General features: G+C 44.8%; 1 long non-coding RNA gene across 2 annotated transcripts; it reads right to left on the bottom strand.

The window, feature by feature from the left end:
• Nucleotides 1-5216: 5216 nt before the first annotated feature.
• On the bottom strand, nucleotides 5217-15637 carry LOC149334049 (uncharacterized). Of its 2 annotated transcripts, XR_016284717.1 has the most exons (4): nucleotides 15149-15637; nucleotides 13781-13888; nucleotides 10414-10461; nucleotides 5217-5343 (listed from the first exon to the last, which is right to left on the bottom strand). It is a non-coding gene; the product is annotated as an uncharacterized LOC149334049 (long non-coding RNA). The 2 variants fall into 2 exon arrangements; XR_016284716.1 differs by lacking the exon at nucleotides 10414-10461.
• Between the last annotated feature and the right edge of the window lie 3441 nt (nucleotides 15638-19078).

The following is a 19078-nucleotide window of genomic DNA, read 5'->3' as shown; positions in this document are numbered from 1 at the left end:
CAGCCATTTTTCTTTTCCTTTTTTTTACGTTGTTCTCTTACCCTAACTGTGCCGCCTTTTTTTTGGTTCACGCGTTTTAGGAAGCACGATAGAAAAACGAAACGTGAAGGTTCCAGTGCCGAGGAAAGCACCCTCATTATGAGCTTGTCTGTTTTCAAACTCTTCCTTAGTTACACGCGTGTCTAATTCAGATGCCGGTAACCACATCGACCGCTCGCCAAAAATATTCCCGCAGATTACGAATCCTACTTACGGAGTACAGGTGGGCAGGGCATAGTGCTGATCCAGGGTGACTCCTTCTCTCGCCAACCGTTCCAAATTGGGGCTTTCCATTTTCTCGTTGTGCCAGGAGACGTCGTTCCATCCTGCGAGAAAGATGAGCCAGTCGGCAACAGTGGCCGATTATTTCGTATGGATAATGTATTTCGTCGTTTCTAGCTATAGCCTGCCTATCCATTATCAAAGCAATATCTTTTCAGGTAATTTCGAAAAGTGATTGCGCATGCTGTTTTTTTTCTCCAGTGTGTTGCTTAGGCAGCCGTCACAGGGCACTGCAGTTTTCAGAGACAGTTGCAATGAAATCCTTGAACGGCCAATAGACCCTTTACAAAAGTTAGCGCCATCTAGTGAGAAAAATATGAACAGCGCACGGCGGCCATGTTTGGTTCAGTCCGTTCGCGCCTCCCGGTGTACTCGGAGGACAGTTCACTGTACCCGGAGAGTACGCGCCAACGTGAGACCTCGTGGAACTCGTGCACGCACAGCGAGTTTCATTGGAATTCCCGCAAGCGATTGCGTCATTTGTTGGCATCACAACAGTCGGTGCTAGCACCAAGCTCCATTCGGAATGCCAGCATGTTGCTGCGTGCCTTTCTGCAGCCAGCGCAGCGTCGTAGACGCGCACGGAAACAAGGTGTGTATACGACCGTTCGTTTGCATTCTTAATCGGCTTTACAAGTGTCACTTGCAGCATGTCAGGCATTACGGCGTGTGCCTCTGACTGGGAGATAGCTCATAGAACGCGATCGCGATCACCTGAAACAGCGAGGTTGTTTTGCGTGCAATGGAGCCTTGTGAACTTCACGAAAGCTTGTGCTGAGATGGAAAATGGCACTGGAGAAGGAGCAAAACGAACGCTAAAGCTCGAATAGATCCGTTGGAGTCTTTTGTACGTGGATTGCATTCGCCATTCTCTATTTGACTTATTACAAGGGCATGATTACCGAAGCTAGTTTTCAAACCATTGTGTGAAATGGCAGTGCATTGTGCAGATGGCAAAATGGTTGCCTAGGGCGCCCAAGCTGCCTGTTTCACGCTACAAAAGCGCCTGCCAAAGCCGCGGCGTCCTGTAAAGCAGGAAAAGATGAGGCATCACACGTGTAGCGTCATGCTCACATCCAGCCCGTTTCAAAAGATGTTATCGCCTGATGACGCGTGCGAAGTCCGGTACTCGTCCAGAGCGCGCAGCTCAGGTTTGTAGCCTGTGCCTATGAATACTTGCCAGCGCGATCCACAAAATAACGAAGCTTGCGTTTCACTCTAGTGGGTTTTCTCGAATCCCATGATGGTTTCTTAGTTCACAGCCACCTGAAAAGTCAGTTGTTTTTGTAAAGATGACGATTTCTTGTTTATTTCCTCTTTTAGTAGACATTTCAAGCTTTAACCTCATATGCAGGAGCTGAAATGGGCGGCCTCGAGAAAAGGGAACTGTGCTGAAATGATAAGAAATTTTAGAAATCAGCTATCAACGCGCCATGCCTGCTTCGCGCAAGAGTTCGTGTGATCAGATTTACCAGTATTGCTATAAAGTATAGCATCCACAGCTATAATGTGGTGCTTGTTGACAAAACCTGTTTATTATTTGTGCAGGTCTCCTTCCATGGTTTCCCAAGCAACCCGGCTTTGAGAAAGAAGTGGATTATTGCAATACGTAGAGATGTGGGGAAAGACTTCACTATAACGCATCACACCAAAGTGTGTTCCAAGCACTTCAAGCGAGATGATTTCTACCCGAAGTATGCATCAGGTATGAAACGTCTAAAGGAGCATGCTGTGCCAAGTTTATTTAACTTTCCAGCAAAGGCTGCCAGGAAACAAAGGAAGGCACCAAAAGAGCGGCATACCATGGCCTCAAAAACCCACTTAGAAGAGCAAGTGGAGCCGGATGTGCCAGACTTGCAGTGTGATACAGCATCACAGAATGACCCTGAAAAAACTCTTGAGCCTAGTGGCGCTCAGAGGGCTAGTGCTGCTCATACGGAAGAGTGCACGCCGCAGCACAGGTCGACTGCCTGCAGCCTTGATTGCGTAAGCCAGAGAAAAGCTGAGGTGTATGAAAAGAAGATCAACGAGATTGAGCTACAACTCTCTTCAGTACAGGAAGAGCTGAATTCATCAAAAGAAAAAAATGCCAGTGTTGAAATGCAGCTACAGCAGGCCAAAGAACAAGAAAAAGAACTGAAGCTCGTGAAGGAAACATTGTTCCGAGTCAGCAGGGAGCTTGAGCTGGCCAGAGAAAAATCCCAGCAGCTAGAGAAAAAAATTGGGAAGCAGTTTTCTGTCCAACGGTTCATGAACAATGATGACGACATGCGCTTCTATACAGGCTTGCCATCATACACAATTTTTAAAACAATTTTGGAATTTTTGAACCCCGGTGATAACGGAGAGAACAGAAGACATGGTCCGCCGAGCAGTTTGTAACTGCGCTCGGCAGCACGGCCGGAGGGCCCCGCCACGCCGCGGCTCTCAAAATATGCCTCTAGCCGTCGCTGGCAGAAACCGTCAGGGACAACAGAGAGGTCCCTAGACCAGGAAAGGACTTCGCTTGACATTGAAAATCCGTTCCACGCACAGTACACTTGGCGACAACGTTACAAGCACGGACACAACGGCGGGCACTGACGGACGGACACGGAGCGGACGGACGAAGCGATCCAAAGATGGCCGCCACCGCGGGGTCAGGCGAGGTCAGCGCGCCTGTCACTGTTGCCAGACCTACTTTTGTAAACCGTCTATTGCTCTGATGACCGTTCTCATTGTTCTTAATTACAGCTGTCCATGCTTTTGCAATTATGTGAAGAGGAGAAGGGAAGAGAAGTGTTTGGTTTTTGGTTTTATGGGGTTTAACGTCCCAAAGCGACTAAGGCTATGAGAGACGCCGTAGTGGAGGGCTCCGGAAATTTCGACCACCTGGGGTTCTTTAACGTGCACTGACATCGCACAGTACACGGGCCTCGAATTTCTCCTCCAAAGAAATTCAACCGCCGCGGCCGGGATCGAACCCGCGCCTTTCGGGACAGCAGCCGAGCACCATAGCCACTGAGCCACCGCGGCGGCGGAAGAGAAGTGCGACGAAGAGTCTTTGTATGACTGTGGCAGTGTGTGTCGTATTTTCTGAACAACTCCGTGAGCGATTTCCCGGTTTTTTTAATGCTCTGCAACCTCCCCATTGAATATTTCTGTGTGAGTCGAATAGTTGAAAGGGTGAATGATTATCGTATGTGTCAAGGTAAATTAGAATGAATAAATATGTACCTACCCCTACTCTCAGCGACACCGCAAGTACTGTTTCTGCATTATTTCTGCGATATCTGACAGCGTGCCCCTTTGTTCGGTTCCTATTGCAGTTCTGCGCCCTGGGCAGGTTATCACAGGAGTTAAATCTATAAGGGCAATGGAAGGATTCACGCGAAGAAAAGAAAGCAAAACGACGCCCAGTGAAGTTGAAAAAGAAAGAGCTAGCAGCGGTAAGCGGGCTAGTTTGCAACAGAACGTAGAAGGTGTTTTGGAAACTCCGAAAAGGATTGGAGGTAAAGACGAGAACCATAACGAGGGGGAAAGGTGCGAAGTTCAACTAAAGTTCGCCAATATGAGAGTGCTGAATCGCCCATCCAAATTTGCGTTGCCCTAAGGAGCACAACAAACACAGGTCCTCATTGGATGGCCTATGGCACTGTCCGCACATGCAGACGTCGACCCCGCATGTAGCGCTCTTAGCAATGGAATTCTGTTAAACAGCGCAACTCACAGAAAGATTTCGCACTGATCACCGTATTCAACCCCATCACATGCACGCCATTGGTTTACATGTTTAGTTCCGCAAGCCATGGTCCCAAGCGCAAGAGTTCCCAACAGTGGAGGGAGATGGTGCTGCACTGCAGAAAAAGAGGGTGCTTAGGCCTAGCGGCGCCTGTGCTTTATAGGAATACACGTGACTAACATCTCGGGTGCTTCCCCAAATCGTCGGCGACGATGAAGACGATGTTTGGAGGTCGGCTTTGCTTCTGAGCGGATGCATGATGAAGAAGCACCAGTTGCCATAGAGCATGGAGAAGCCTTGTCATGACGACCTCTGGAAAGTGGGTTCTGAATAGCCCTGAGAATGACAGGGGCCTACACGTAAGTATTTGTTTACCTCCTTAATTATTCCAGCTCTAAGGGTTACTTAGACATTTTAGGCAGTAGTCGGTGCGAGGTAAAACTGCATCGAGAATTTGCTACCATGCCCAACATAGTTCCCTTGACATATGGTTAGGAAAAACTGCGAAAGAAAAATCTGGTTCTAGTAAACAGATAGTGTTTACCTGGAAAGGCTATTAAATTATTTTAAAATACGCACATATGACTTACAGACAGCTTGTAGACAATAAATAAGATTTCATATTGGTGCGCCGCTGTAATGCCCTATTGAAAATATTGAACGTGGATTCTGCGTGCCTATCTTTGCGTGTTTATTGCCACGCACATTGTGACAATTGAGCGAGGTCGCAGAACGCGAGACATATTTCACACAATTTGCGCAAGCCGAGCAAGCTCGCAAATGCGAGACATCTGTCACATAACGTGCGCAAGCCGCGTAAGGCTCGTACAGCAGGAGACATCCTCGCGTGATATGCGCAAGCCGGGTGGGGCTTCCAGAATGTCCGAGAGCCAAGGGTGAGTCCCAGAATGTTCAAGAGCCTAGTCTGGCTCACAGAGCACTAGACAGTGTCAAATGGAGTTACCATCATGATACCGATAATACCTTGCATGGCTGCAAGGCTCCTACATCACTGCTCAACACATTATGCCAATGCCCTACCTTAAAGCCTCCTCATCTGTCTGTCACTGCCTCATTCAGCATGCATGTTGTGAGATAACAAGCTTTGCAGCAATGGTGCTTCGTGGGATGGCTCTCATGTGTGTAGCATGCTTGCAAAAGGACATAGATAAGGTCACCTTAACTGGCTTTATTAATGCCACATCCCTCATGACGGGTGCCACACAGTGGCTAAACAATTTCTTCAGCTTCTCCAAGTCCAGCAGGTTGGCGTCTTGATCCAGGTTCTCACTATGCAGCACCTGCAAAAAGGTAGCAGTATATGCAAAAAAATTCAGTTAATTTGTTTTCTGGAAATTCCAGAAAAGGGCACAAGTAGTTCTTCCATTAATGAACTAATGATGATTTCGAAAAGTATCAGGTTTGAAATACAGACATTGGAAAACCCGACTCAAGCACGCAGGCTGCTCAGCATCAAACCTGCACAAAATCTAATAACCGTGTCACACAGGCATTTTGAAGGCTTTCAAATGGCTATCAGCTCAGTGGCACTTGAATGCAGCTAAATGGGCATTTCCAATAGCCACAGAGTCCCTAGAACAGTGTGGACATCTATCAAGATTGTGAAGGCTTTTCAGTGTTAGAAATTTGCACTCAGACATGGAGCACTCGCAACTTACGGTAAGGAATAAAATCAAAGCAATTTAATCGCTGAAAGAATACCCAACATGAAATGTACAACTTATTTCACTGAAAAAAAAGAAGGCTGGCCACAAAACACTGCAGCAAGCGTATTATCACTGTTGCCAATAGCACAAAAACAATAAATACCACCTTTTCAAAACTGCGTGAGTGCTACAACAGCTTCCCAGAAAAATTATCAACTGTGACAGTGGCGCCACAGCAGTTTGGTGCGAGATGATGAAATATCTCTACGGCGATCAAGTATTCTGTGTAGCAGCGGCATAACTCCCGAGTTGAAGTGCAAATCTCAAAGCTCAATCTCCCACCCTGATATCTTTAAATACATACTTAAATTCATTGCAGCGTGCTGCAGAAGTAGGTGGTCAGATCATTCGAGAGGATACCTGCAAGCTATCTCAGGAGACGAAAGATCTGATGAAGAAACGCCAAAGCATGAGGACGTCTAACTTCAGAGATAGAATAGGACTAGGAGAGCTATCGAAGTTATTTATAAGTGCAAGGTAGCCAACATAAGAAAGTTTAACATGGAGAAAACCTAGCATGCTCTAAAGCATGGAGGTAGCCTAAAATCAGTGAAGAGAAAACTAATCACTGGTAAAAACCAGATGTATGCGCTAAAAGACAAAGAGGGCAATGTCATAAGCAATATGGATAAGATAGTTAAAGTAGCCGAAGAGTTCTACACAAATCTCTACAGTAGTGAATGTAATCAGAACGTTACAGAGAGAGGCAGTAGAGCACAGCAATGGGACATCCCGCCAGTAACGAGGGAGGAAGTAAAGAAAGCCTCAGGAGCAATGCAAAGGGGTAAAGCAGCTGGTGAGGATCAGGTAACAGCAGATTTGTTGAAGGATGGAGGAGAGATTATGCTAGAGAAACTAGCCACCCTGCATACGCTTGCCTCGTGACCATGAGCGTATCAGAAGCTTGAAAGAATGCGAACATTATTTTAATTCATAAGCAAGAAGATGTCAAGGACTTGAAGATTTACAGACCGATCAGCTTACTATCCATTGTCTACAAGGTATTTACTAAGGTAATCACTAATAGACTCAAGACAACCTTCGAATTCAATCAATCAAATGATCAGGCAGGCTTTCGTAAAGGATACTCAACAAGAGACCACATTCATGCAATCAATCAGGTGATAGAGAAATGGGCAGAATACAACCAACCCCAATATATAGCCTTCATTGACTACCAGACAGCAACTGACTCGGTGGAACCACAGCTGTCATGCAGGCATTGTGGAATCAGGGTGTAGAAGAGTGTTATGTGAAAATATTGGAAGATATTTATAACGACTGCACAGCTACCATAGTTCTCCATAAGGTCAGCAATAAAATTCCAATAAGGCAAGGTGTCAGGCAGGGAGACACGATTTCACCAATGCTATTCACCGCCTGTTTACACGAGGTGTTCCGGGGCCTGAAATGGGAACAGTTGGGGAGAAGAGTTACTGGAGAATACCTAAGTAATTTGAGATTCCCTGATGGCATTGCCTGGCTAAGCCACTCAGGATATGAACTGCAAAGCATGATGAATGAGTTAGACAGGCAGAGCAGAATTTTTGGGGCTAGAAATGAACATGCAGAAAACCAAAGTAATGCTCAACAGTCTAGCAAGGGAACAGCAGTTCATAATTGGTAGCGAGGTGCTAGAAGTAGTAAGAGAATATGTATACTTAGGGCAGGTAGTGACCACTGATCCAGATCATGAGAGGGAAATAACTAGAAAAATAAGAACGGGGTGGAGCGCATATGGCAGGTTCTCTCAGATCGTGAAAGCCAGTTTGCCAATATCCCCCAAGAGAAAAGTCTAACACAGCTGTATCTTACTGGTACTCACCTATGGGGCAGAAATGTGGAGGCTAACAATGAGGGTTCAGCTTAATTCAAGGACAACGCAGCGAGCTATGGAAAGAAAAATGATAGGTGTAACGTTAAAAGACCGGAAGCGGGCGGAGTGGGTGAGGGAAAAAACGCGGGTTAATGAAATCCTATTTGAAATCAAGAGGAAGAAATGGGCTCGGGCAGGGAATGTAAGGCGAAGGCAAGACAACCGCTGGTCCTTGAGGGTAACAGAGTGGATTCCATGAGAAGGTAAATGTAGCAGGGGGCGGCAGAAAATTAGGTGGGCGGATGAGATTAAGAAGTTTGCGGGGATACGCAATTGGCAGAGGACATAGTTAATTGGAGAGACATGGGAGAGGCCTTTGCCCTGCAGTGGGTGTAGTCAGGCTGATGACGATGAATTTTAACTAATATATACAGCACTCTATGCATTACAGTTATATGTGTCTGGCCTGCTACAGCCTAGAAATCTTCCATTACAAAATAGGGAAGTGGATAGCAAAACTACAGCACAACAGTGGCTATGAAAACAGATATGGCACATCTGCAGGTAGTAGTCCTGGAAAGTACATGTTTTTCAGTCAGAGCCAATAACACTCTAAATTCATAGATGCCATCTCTCGTGTATGTCAACAGGCTATCACAGAAGCTCAGACCAGGAAGACTATCAAGAAGGAATAGGACCCAGAGATGAGGGGCAAAGAAAGTACACAGCATGAGCAATGACTCACAACTGAATTTACTGCCAGAAACCTCATTGCAATCGTAATTGCAATTGTAATCATGTAGGAAGGTTGATGCTTGCATTGCGCATGACACTGTTTTTAGCTGAGTGGTCGGGAGCTTGGCAGTTCCTTGCATCTGCTAGACATGGTGCCGAAAAACAAAGGCAGCATTGGAAACATTCCCCGGTCCAGATGGACAAGTTACAATGACCCACAAGATTGTGGAGATGAGGCAGCTAGGTATGCAAGTTCTACTCCCTTAATATTGGGTTGATGCAACAGCCGGCCTGGACAAAGTACACCTGCCTTCAAACCGTAATGTGCGAAATTTATTGGTGCACTATATAATTTGGACAATCTAAATTAGGCTATGAAATCAAAAATTTTCACTAATACTGCCTTCCATTTACTTTCATTTACTTTGATAGCACCTTTATCTTCAATCATGTAGCAAAGAAATGAGAAAAAACACAACCGAGCACAGTTTACATTTGTTAAGCTGTGCTTGACATAGTGCTTTTTTCACTTACTAATGCCTGTCTTCCATTAATCAATGAGTGGGCAAAGGTGCTCAAGCTTATTAGGGGCCAAAAGGCCCTCAGAACCTTGCACCTGGCTCCAGCATTCTTCAAAGAATGAGATAACTGGTGTATGTACGAAATGATCGCAATCCTATGTCACTTTTCTTCCAATGGACGCATTTCCTGATAGCTATTTTTGGCAAGGCTTTTGCATACAGAGGTTAAAACAGATGCCAAAACACCAGCACCTTGAAGGCCGGCTACAAGTCACAAAAACCTTTCATTTACAAAATATATGCACGAAGGCAACAGAGCTACAGAGGCAAGACATGTTATCCTAGCAGTAGCTGCAGTACAAGCACCACTACTGTCAAAAATCTAAAAAAGTTGTACTGCTGTTTTTCGCCCGCCTGTCTCACTGTTGCATTCGTGAGTATATTTGGCAGGTCAAAATTTCTGGCGGTTATCAGCCAGGCTTCATTTTTTTTTCGCATGTTCTAACATTTGCAAGCACGAGCTTTGTAAAAAAAATGTAAAGGACAAAGAAATGTGATCACGGTTAAAGAATGCAGTGTGAAAAGACAAAAACAAACGAAGAAATGGACACCCGCCAGTCCTGTCCACTTTTTCATTTGTCCTTGTTTTTTCACACTGCATTCTTTAACCATGATCACTGACCAACAAGTCCAAACAGCCACTTTAGTTGAAAAGAAATGTGGCCTTTCAATTGTGGTCATTCCATACTTACACAAGTTATATTATTCTGTAAGAACTCTACTGCTATATACGAGGTCGAAGTGCCTTTCTGATGCCTACTCAGCTTATTGAGCACTTTTGGCCACTTTTTAACAAATGAAAGATGGGAGCATGTAAGCGAAATGAGTGCAATGTCGAGCACGCTGCAACTTGTATAGATAGTGCTATTGGTGCTCTGTATCTAACTTCTACATGAAGTTGTATAACCAGAACAGCTGCTGCATCAGCCAGACATGAAAGGTGTACGAACTTAGTTCGAGGAACACTGGCCTCACGTCTCGCTGCTGATTGTAAGACATTCCTCTATATTCCGAGTTTTCTAACACCACCATCATTTTTTGGCACCGTGACCATATCATACAAGAATGTGAGAGCTACTGCATACCTAAAGAAAATATGTGTGTAAGCCAAGCATCAGCCGTTCTATGCAATAAGAAGTCTAAGTGAAAAAGATTCGATGTAAATTAGAGAAAGCCTTGCCATTTTTGTACTTCTGCTTCTATGACTGCTTGCTGGATTTTATTCTTTAGTTGGAAGCATTCTTCCATCCCTTATCTCTATACGCTATTCCTCTGCCAAATGACTGAGTAACCCAAATAGCAATTCCTAAGTAGGAAGGGGGCCTTCCACAGTGACCACACAGGGGCCTTCAAGTTCTTGCAGCAGTCAAAACATCCCTTTGTAACACTGGCCTTGAATGCACCACTATACTTTTGTGGCAGGCCAAATACTTATACAATTTGTTTTAAAACCACACAGAAATCCACAACTGCCATTATGAAAACAACCTAGTAATGTAACCATAAGCGTACCTGGCCAGCATGATCAGCATGGAAAGGCGCACAGCTTGTGTGCAGCTCCTAAAATGAAAGCAAATTCACATGATTAATTGCAATTTCCACAAAGACATTCTTGAAAAATCATGTTTTTGCACCACTCAGCCTCAAGCCTGCCTTATTGCTCTTGCAGCACTGAGGCAAATCTAAGCACAGCTTGGGGTGAGCTGGTGGTATCACATTACGCACCTGACACTACGTGCATCAATCCATTTGTATGATTGAATTTCAGAATGGCGAAAAAGACACACACACAGGAAAAAATGGTGGGTGGATGAGATTAAGAAGTTTGTGGGGATACAGTGGCCACAGGCAAAGGACAGGGTTAATTGGAGAGACATGGGAGAGGCCTTTGCCCTGCAGTGGGTGTAGTCAGGCTGCTGCTGCTGCTGCTGCTGCTGATGATGATGATGATGACAGCCAGAGCACACCTACAAAGTAAAACTGTGAACTCGACCCAGCAGCACTTTACTGTGTTGAAAGAGAACAGGTACAATTGAATTACTGCATTACCTTGTTATTATCATTAAAAAGTACAGGGCTCTAAGGACTTCCCAATTTACATCGAAACGAATGGTTTACAGTGAACTTTCACGGATTACACTAACAGGCACTGAAAATCCAATACAGCTGCCCAAGAGAATATTAGGCAGCCGCGCTAGCCTTCTTTTGCGCTATGCTACCTGATACCAGATTAATATTCGAGAGCAATTTACTCATACTCTAGCACTGGGATACGCTATGCCCCAGACTGATGCAGCTGTCTTACTAAAGGCAGAGAAGCTTTCAGTGTGGGTCATGTGTGCTGTGGCGTGAACACATGCACAGGATCGCATGCTACCATTCAAGTCCTCTGTGTACACAAATGCAGGTGCAATAGAAAACCCACATCACAAATTTGGCTAGTCTGGTCGGCCAAGCATGGGCCAGCTGATAGCACGAAGCAGCAGGTGCGACACATACCATCATCATCAGCCTGACTAGGCCCACTGCAGGGCAAAGGACTCACCCATGTCTCAACATTAACCCTATCCTTTGCTAGGTGTGGCCACCATATCCCCGCAAACTTCTTAATTTCATCCGCCCATCTAACTTTCTGCCGCCCCCTGCTATGCTTGCATTCTTTTGGAATCCACTCCATTACCCTTAAGGACCAGCGGTTATGTTGTCTTCCCATTACAAGCCCCGCCCAGGCCCATTTCTTCCTCTTAATTTCAAGTAGCATGTCATTAACCCGTGTTTGTTCCCTCACCCACTCCGCCCCCTTTTGGTCTCTTAATGTTAGACTTATCATTTTTCTTTCCATAGCTCACTTTGCTGTCCTTATCGTTTGGCACGTGTTTTTTTCTTTGTAATAAGGCATAAAGTATTATACATGGATTACCACATGGCATCCTCCTATGACCGCTAAATAATTTATAATCAAATTTCTTTCTCCTGCTGTATTTGTTTCAGTTTCGACAGCTGAATGATGGCTGTGACGTCAAAGCGAGGTTATTGGTCACGTGAGGCATAAAAAACTGCAATACAATTGGTACTTCTGGCTCTTAAGGAATGCTGGCGTCAGCGCTGTAGCGAATTAAAATGATGAAGCAGCGATTATAAGTGGTTTTTCCACGCCTCACGTGACCTATAACCTCTCTTTGATGTCATAGCCATAGTCAAATTGTTCACCGAAACAGGATGGCAGAAAAAGTTGATTATAAATTATTTAGCAGTCTCACGCGAATACCAGATGGTGATTCATGCATAGTAGTGTCTTCTGCATCATTATATAGAAGAAAACATGCCACCAAGATTAGGTGTCTATACTCTTTTAAGCTGAACTCTTTTAATTAGCCTCCATGTTTCTGTCCCAAAAGTGAGAAACATGCAGGCTAAAGAAAAGATTTCAGCTTAAGTACCAAAGTGGCTCTAATCACACGATGAAGTGGAAAAACTCTCGACACTTGAACAGAGAACAAATAGGAATTCCAACAAAATTTTAGATTCTTGTAAGGCTATCAAGAATTTCTGAATATTGTAAACTGCACTTTCACACATACAGTACGCATGTATGCCAAGCTCACATTCAGTAGCCCTGTTTACCGGCTGTAATTATCACGTTCTGAGCTCAGTTACAGATTTAAAACCAGCCAAAAGATGCAACACAGGAAAAGAGAAGAAAACAGGTTGGACTATCAATTGAATTTTTTGTGAAGGAAAAGAAGGCTCGCATGAAGATGCGCCACACATGACCCACACCAGCGAAAGGCAGGACAACAAATAACTGTCACTGATATACAAGCACGTCATCTAAAAGAGAAAATTCTTTCCGTTGAAGATTGACTAATGGCTTCGCTACTCATACAGCCGTTGCCTTGGAGATATGCATCAAATACCTTACAGATTTGTTTACCACTTCTACACACCACTGAAGTGTCACAGAAATCAGGCGTACACACTGATGGGTCATCTTATGATTTACACTCACGACACTGGCACTGTAGTGCCAGATCAGAAGCTGCCTTCCCCCTAACGAGTTAGTGCTCACTCAGGAACACATTAAAGACACCTGCACATATCCCTGAAGTAGTTTCTTGCACAAGCTAGCAGAATGTGATAAACCACTTCCTGCAAGTCCTGAACCTAGTTTTATGGGATACCATACTGCTATCCCGGGTTTTAACAGCAGCGCAAAGGCCATCAACACAATGATTGGCGCAAAAATTACATTTAAAAATTTTCCCGACACTCGATTTGAACTCATGAAGTCTACACAAAGGACTCCATGATAACCGTTCTGAGGTGAATGGCAGTTCAGCCTAGCCTCTGGAATCTGTGCCAAAAAAAAAACGGAGTCAGCGCATCGCAATTTACTTCCGAAATCAGCCGGTGCTGATGACAATTGTATGTTTTGCTTTCTCTGGCTTATGAAGCTCCACTTTCAGAAAAAGTGTCGTCTTTGTGGTTAGAATGTGGAACTTCATCATCACAGGTCAACTTCAGCTTGCCATCAGTGTCCCTTTAATGCCTCAAAGTTGAACAATAGCTCCATTCATAGAGGAGGGCTGTGCATAAATTTCAACCACCAAAGATTCTTTAACATGCACTGACATTGCATAACACACGAGCAAATATGCATTTCGCCTTGTCGAAACGAAGCCACCACAATTCAATCCCGCGTCTTTGGGCTCAGTAGCCGAACACCAATGCAGTAGGCCACAGCAGCAGGTGAAAAACAAAAGAGAGCCCTTAATAGGCAACCTAACTTGCCAAAATAAACATAACGAGGGGTCACACAAGTAGCAGTGGACTAGGAAAATAAAAGCTACTTGTGTCGGAAGATGTCTTCAGTGCTTACCTCAAAAGCCTGCTTGCTTGCTGGGCATCCTAGCACCAAGTGAAAGGCTGGCACAGCTATACTGGAGAGCTTGGAAGAGGCATTGCTGGTAAAGCTATGTGGAGCTTGCTGCAAGGTAAAAAGACACATTTAACAGCAGCACAGTGCAAAAAATGGACTAGAATCAAGCATGTAAGGCAAAATGCAAGGCACAAAAAGGAGCCGGTCGCAGAATGGAACACGACTGTTTAACCACATTTCGAAGTGGGCCAGGCAACAAGAAATTCATAACCACGGCAGTCATTCACAAGCTAGCCTCAGACGAGACATCACTTGCATATCGATATCCAGCATCGTTTCTACAATACATACCACCATTCAAAAGAACAGACCACAGCAGAACGATATTTTCAGTAGAAGGCTGGTTTGCTTCAAATTCTGCATGCGTCCCTCAATTTGAAATCTGGCATGATTAGCACTGATTTCACATTCTCACAGGTATGATGAATTAATAGTGCCAATTGCAGAAAAACCACACTTTTTCCTTTAACATCAAATAAGGTATTGGAGAGGTACCTCAGCATATTTAAGTCAAAGTCAGATTTATTTGCGCCATTGGTTATAATCATGCAACAATCAAGTTTATTCTTCGTACATATTAAAGGCTCAATTACCCTTAAATTTCACTGCAACTTCGGGATTTAGGCCAAATGGAGCTAGGGCACGTGTGTGCATTTTGCAGTTGTTTGTACCATTTCAGCTCCGAGCCAAAGTATGAAAAAGCGAATGCCAAAATAGAGGCGAAAAACTTCAGAGCAATTTGTTTTTATCTCACCGTTCTGCTATTCAAGGCTCGACTACACTGGCTCGGCTATAAGTACGAACGCAGCTGGATCATACGGAGCTTCGTACCTTAAATACACAATTTATAAAAGTACAAGTGAAATACAAGTGAAAGAGGAGGAAGCTCAATCCTAACGGATACAGCTGAATCGCAGTCTACGTAGTTAAACTGCTCGAGCGCTGTTACTTCAATTACAGCGTAACATGCGGCGAGAATGTAAAGCCCGGGCCGAAGATCTATTGGCGGGCACATATTCCATTCTCGGCGAGAGATGAATGGCAGTACGGCGGCAGTACGGCGCCGATATCGTGCACCCCGCGATCGGATCAGCTGTGCATATTTGCATGGCATACTGACCATGACCGTGTGACCACTAACACTACACGCGCATTCATGCCCGTGTGCCGCCAGCAAACAACCTTTCAGCGCTGCGTGCTGCCGCGATAGGCACTGCGTCTTCGCGTCTCTGTACTAGCTGTGTTGACGTGGCCAGTTGTGCGCAAAGGCTTTTAAATAATGAACAGGTTCGAAGAAAATTAACTTACCCCCAAGATGCGAGATGTCACCCGGGTAGTGGTCTCCCACCAGCTGCTCCGCCATGGAGGAAATGAGCCCCGCCGTCAGCATAGCGTTTCCAGTGAAGGCGCGCAAAGGACGACGCGCTATCCGTCGAGCCCGCTGACGCACGCTATAAACACAGGTTTACTCAGCACCTTCACGTTTTCGTACATCGCACCACCGAATTTCACTGCTGTCGGCACATCACATATCGGAAGAGTGACAAATGCTCATGCCAGCGATGGTTCACGCCCTCGACACCACAAAGGAGGACCACGACTATAGTGAACTAGAATGTATTCACTATAACCACGACAAACGTAGCAACGCTGACCGCCATGTTGTCCCTCCCCAGACGCTGCGTTCGTTGGCTAGCGCTTCGGCCAGTTCCGGCTTCCTTCGGCCCATTTAGAAAGGCATCGCCTCCAGGCATTCCTCCAGGTCGTCTCTTTCGGGCTCTATGCTTTTGGCGTGGCTTTTGGGCAGTGCGATAGCAAAGGATTTAAACCAAATGAAAGTTTCGTTACAAAAATAATTAAGTTCTTGTGCACATATTAGCATTAAAAACTTGAGAAATTTGTGACGCGTGGACGCATGAATATGCGTGTCGGTACATGCGTGCGTGCGTGCGTGCGTGAGTGGGCATGGTCTAGCGCGTCAAATCCAAAGCCTATCCGACATGCTGCATGGTTTCTGAGATCACCGCCGTGAGCTTCGCTTGTTTTCTCGTGCTGCTGCTGGGCGGTCTTGTGCGCCGCTGTTACTGTGCTGGAATCGCAAAAGAAGAAGGATTACCGGTGTGTGCTGCCGGTGGGCGCGCTCTCATCCAAGAGTAGTAGCAGCTCCCAATTAAGCGATCCGTCGGCGCATATGTGTTAGGATGTCTGGTCGACAACGATAATGAGGTCAGCAGTGCGGTGCCGTCGTTTGATGAGTCGAACCTTTCGGCCTATTGCTCTGCTAACTTCGTTGCAAAAATGCCTGGCTATTAAGCAGCGACAGTGGCCATTGTTTCTGTGGTGTGTTTCGATTACAAGACGGCGCCCTTCTACAGTGTGGCTTCCTTGGAAACTTAGTCGGCGGTGTGCCTGCAACGCCTGTCGCTGTCAGCTCAAACTGACCGCCTGCGAGCGCTGCCTTCTTTTGCGATGTGAACGGTGACGGGACACTTACTGCCTGTGGCCGGAGCTTATAGCAAAAGCGAAAAGTGTTTTCTGTGAAGGTTTGACGAAGTGCGTGTGTCAGTCTGGACCCTTAGCAAGTCATACGAGATGCGACATGCAAAAGTGGTCCACCAGTCGCTTCAGCAGAAAGGAGTGCGGATGTTTTTTACGTTACTTCAATCGAGAACTGCCCATGCAAATATTTCAACTCGTCTCTTGCCTAAACAGCATAGTAAAGAAGCTAAAGCAACAAAACTGCTGTTTCCATGCTGTATATTGATTCCGCACTCGTGCTAGAGGTGGGAAATATGTAGCAGTTATTGGCGGAGTTACAGCCTATGAAGCACGTGCAGCTTCATGTAATTGCAGGTTAGGATATGCGCCTTGCTTGGTATTGACTTTGTGACCAGACATAGCCATCTGTCAACTAAAAGAAATTTTCTTGCTATAGGATTCTGCAGCATTATGTATGCTTCTGGACACTGAATACCGGGTGCGTCACCTCTCTTGAAAGCACTCAGATTTGTGTACTTATCAGCACGCTTGAGATGAGAAAATTTTATCAGCTTCTTTTCTTTATTTTATAATTAGCTACACAGCATGTTGCAAAAAAAATGTTTTAAGGAAAAGTATTTCAGTTTAGAGTAGAACAGTTCAACAAAGTTGTTTTGGGCATTCTGGTAACTTCAAGATGGTATCTGATGGTTGCATACAGACGCGCAAGTCAAACCTCAAAGGGCATCAAACTTAACAGTACCGCTGAGCTTATCCTTTCGTGCTTTTTATGTGTGTGTAGATCACCTGGCTAAGTTCAGTATTGGATGTTGGATTTCATAGTTCTGCTACAACTTTTATCTTCCTTTCTACACATGAAACATGACTGAACTTGATTACATTCCCCAAGCAAATACCTGACGCCTTACAAGCGTTCCTTACTGTGCACAGTTGTCCCAGTGCATTATATCCACTCATGTGCAGCACACTGTTGTGTTGCTCTTGGTCTTCAAATGTGACTCTCAGCAATATGATGGAATCATAGTTCATCCAGATGTTCTTTGTGGTAGTGCAAATTTCAAAACAGATTGAAGAAGAATGAAGAGTGTGATACTTCGTCATGCATCATGCAATGCTGGTGCTAATCAGGCAACATGTGTGGTATATATACTTCGCACATTTGAGATTCATTGGATTTGTTCTGGAGCCATACTGGGAATTAATTAATCGATCTGTGATTTGTCACTGAAATTGAGAGAGGGCACCAATTTCTGAACTTTTGACACCAACTGTGAATTCAAAACTGTCTTTTCATGTAGGCTTACACGGCCTTTTTACGTGTATGTAAATTTATGCTAATGACTTTGGAAATTGCTTTGGAAATGGTTTTAGAAATTGCCTCGTAACATTCCTGTTACAGCTCACAATTCGCTTTCTGCACGTCATGTTTGATTGAACCTGATTATATCCCCAAGCTTGTTTGTTGCACCTAACAAACACTGTTGCCCTTTCAGAGTTATTCCATTGATTGACTCCTTTCGAGTGCAAGCAACAAATGGTTGTCTTGCTTCTGATTTCGAAATATGGCTGTCTGCATGACGGGCAACAACATAAATGCTCTGGATGGCTTTCATCATGCATCTATAAGATATCTGTAACTTTCAGAATTGGTTAAAGGAAGAACTGAAGGATGCTGTAAGAGTCATTAGAAGCTTGTTTTTTACATTATTTTACAATGAACTTGCAATGTTGACAAGTTCTTGCTCAGTGTGCATGTTGTCATGTACAGGTCCCTGCAGTATCGAAGCGAACCATTTTGCACTAAAAGATAATTTTTTGGTTATTTGTTTGCTGAAGTTGAAAATGATTAATGGGTACTTACGCCAAGACGAAAATTATAAAACAGCAAAACGTGAGCTTATTGCTCATTATTGAGAAGTAATCATTAACTGAATGCTCGAACTTTGTTTGCTTTCACCCTAAATGGGCCTTTACAGTCTCGACAAGTTGCTACTAAGCAAGCAAACGCACACATGGCCACACGCAGCCTCACTGAGCTTGCTCAGTATGCACATAAGCACGCACAGCTTCGGCAAGCCCCCTCTCAGCACGCAGATGTCCACGCACAGAGAGTTGTCCACGAGAGTCCACGATTTTTTACACGCAAAGAGTGTGCGTGTACGTCTTTCAGCTCACAGTACGCGCATATGTACACACAGGACGCACAGAATGCGTACAGGTAACGCACAATTTCTGCGCATTCGTGTGCAAAATGAACGTGATCATACAAAAATCACTGTTCTCGTGCAAGCTCACGCAGAGTTTTTTCAATAGGGTGACCACGAGGAATTAGCTGTAACACACAATTCGATCATTGAGTGAGCTGATCCTTCGCATGAAATCAGTCCTCATTTCTCAAATACCTTCGATTTGAAGAGCTGTGGCTTTTAAACTTGCGCAGATGGAGTTTGAAATAAATATTTGATGCAGCAACCGTATTAGACTTTTGCATTCCGGAGCCAGTGGGTACCTCCTCACATTCGCGTAGAGCACACCACATGGAAGAATCGTTGTTTGAGACAATATGGATGAAATAATTTGATCGAAGCTACAGTCCCAAAGCACATTCCGTCTCCTCGCAGCATAAGTTTCGTATCTAGAAATATTCTGCTGTGTTGGGATTTATGGCACATAGACAACTAAGGCCATCATGCGCCACACCCAAGTATGCAGAAATAGTTAATAGTCATGCATTATAAC

This window comes from Amblyomma mixtum, chromosome 8 (assembly GCF_055824585.1).
Source record: "Amblyomma mixtum isolate Tamu chromosome 8, ASM5582458v1, whole genome shotgun sequence".
Taxonomy (NCBI): Eukaryota; Metazoa; Arthropoda; class Arachnida; order Ixodida; family Ixodidae; genus Amblyomma; species Amblyomma mixtum.
Note: the sequence above shows the minus strand (reverse complement) of the source record. Positions and strands in the feature narration are given on the sequence as shown.